A 2,195-nucleotide genomic window follows, 5' to 3' on the forward strand; every position below is an offset into this window, starting at 1 on the left:
GAGAAGTGTCCTGAGGGGCGCATGCGCCTGGTCAGCGGAGCTGTATGCAACTGTATGCAACTGTAACCCCTGTGAACATCACATTTATAATAGCAATCATAATTTTGGAAATGCTGCAAATCTAAATCCAAATACACTTAATTATGAATTCTGTATTAATAGAGGTGGAAAAATGTGACATTCTGAAGAAACTTTGAAAAATGTTTTCAGGAAACCAATATGAGCACCAATATCAGAAGTATTCACACGTGCCCTGAGATGTTCCTTCCCTGTCCCCGTGACCCATGAAACACAGTGTGGCACAGTGCCTGGACCCTGAGGTCGGCACACCGCTGACCTGCAGGCCCCTAGACATCAGTAGAGCTCACACAGGGTTAATTGTATCTTTCCTCATTTATTCACTTTGCAATTAATTTAGTGATGTATTCATTCTAATGGACACAGGTCAACAACAGGATACTATAGAATATTCAATACAAGCATACATTACTAAATGTTCAGTAGATTTATGTCTAAACTATTGATCATTTCTGTTAGGTACAAATCTTCCCATCCTGTCTTCACTCTTTACAATGATGAACACAGAAGTGTCTTCCACAGTCCAGTCCATGTGCTACGGGAACCTGGGCCTCCTCACCAGGAGTTTTCTCTTCCAAATGAGGTCACATCTGTCTCCACATGGACAGAGTAATGGATGTCTCCTGGTGAAATGAATGATTTGTCTCATCATCTACAGAAACTGTCCAGGGGAAAACCTCAGCGAAGAAGTCTTCTACCTGAAGCCTGTAGAGTTCACACACAGGTTCTTGTTCAGAAAGTGAAGCTTGCTCTTCTCTGATCAGGATGTAATGGAGAAATAAACAAGGACCTGTTTGAGCAGGTGGGGGCATCCGGGATGCAGGGAGCTCAGTCAGATTGCTGTGAGATCACCTGGCCCAGCCCCTCGTGCCCACGATGAGCGTGCACAGTGACAGTGCTCATGACAGAGCCACAGGGACCCGGACTCCATCCCAGACAGGACATCCACAGGACTCCAGAGCCATCGTGATGGAGGAAACCCCAGGACAGACGGGGCCCAGCAAGGTCAGTCTACATGAACATGGCCTGTTGTCTGCCCAGTTCAACCCAGACTCTTCGTGTCCACTTCCATGTCTCCATGGAGGACAGCAAGAGGCCCTGGTCAGGGGACACTGAGGAGTCCACCAGCATTTCCCAGGGTGCCGTGGGCTGAGCTCCAGGGGTATGGCCAACCCCTGTGTTTTATGACTTGGGTCCCCAAGTACATTTGGTGGTTGGACAAAGAGAAAAGGAAGCTGTGATACCACGAATGACTGAGTCAGAAAGTGAATGAAAGTAGCAATTCTGTTAGGTCAGTTCTGAACCCCTGAGCAGTGCTACAGGTGGAGGGAGGAGGGCAGGATTTGAGGCCTGTTAAGACTCATGGGTCAATGGGCTGTGTGCTCTTTCTCTGTCTGTCTGTCTGTCTTTCTCTGTCTGTCTCTGTCTCTCTCTCTGTGTACTGTTTTGAACTCAGGGCTACTATTTTAGGAACACACCTGCATTTCAGCCCTTTCTGCATCTTTTCTGATGTTATTTATTTTCTGGTCGTGTGCTGTGTTTTTGCCTGGGGCAGATTCCAGACAGTGATTTCACACTTGCCTCCTGTGTAGCTGAAATCACAGGAAACAGCTGCCACATGCAACTTATTGATGAGATGGATTCTCATTAAGGTTTTGCCCATTTGGCCTCCACAAATACTCATTTTTCTCTCCTCCTCCCAAGTCTCTAGGATTACAGACACCAGACAAAATGCCTGGTATTTTCCCTCCTGTTCTCAGAACAAATTCTGACTCTATGAATCCTGGGATCTTTGTCCTGAGTCTCATGGGGTCACCAGCGTCCCTGAGTTTCTACAGGATCAAATACTGGTCACCACTGCAGCGCCATTTTTGCTTCCACCGTGATACTCTGCTCATTCTTAACAGTCCCAGCAGAGGACTGGAGACATCCCAGAGGAGTGCGGGTCATGAACTCAGGAGAGATGCTGTCACACTGTGGACACAGAGGCAGGGCAGACAGCAGGAGAGCAGCCCTGGGCTCTGTGTGCAGCTGCTCCTGAGCTGACCTGGCTCCAAGCTGTACCGAGCGCCCCCTGCTGGTGCTGAGCGCCCTGCAGGGAGGTTTGTGTCTGGCCC

General features: G+C 48.5%; 1 gene segment (V, D, J or C); it reads right to left on the reverse strand.

Annotated features, from left to right (window-relative positions):
- The window catches only part of LOC106001259, a 31,064-nt gene that overhangs the window by 19,240 nt on the left and 9,629 nt on the right, over positions 1 to 2,195 (reverse strand).

Source organism: Dipodomys ordii, unplaced genomic scaffold, assembly GCF_000151885.1.
Source record: "Dipodomys ordii isolate 6190 unplaced genomic scaffold, Dord_2.0 Scaffold281, whole genome shotgun sequence".
NCBI classification, from domain to species: domain Eukaryota; kingdom Metazoa; phylum Chordata; class Mammalia; order Rodentia; family Heteromyidae; genus Dipodomys; species Dipodomys ordii.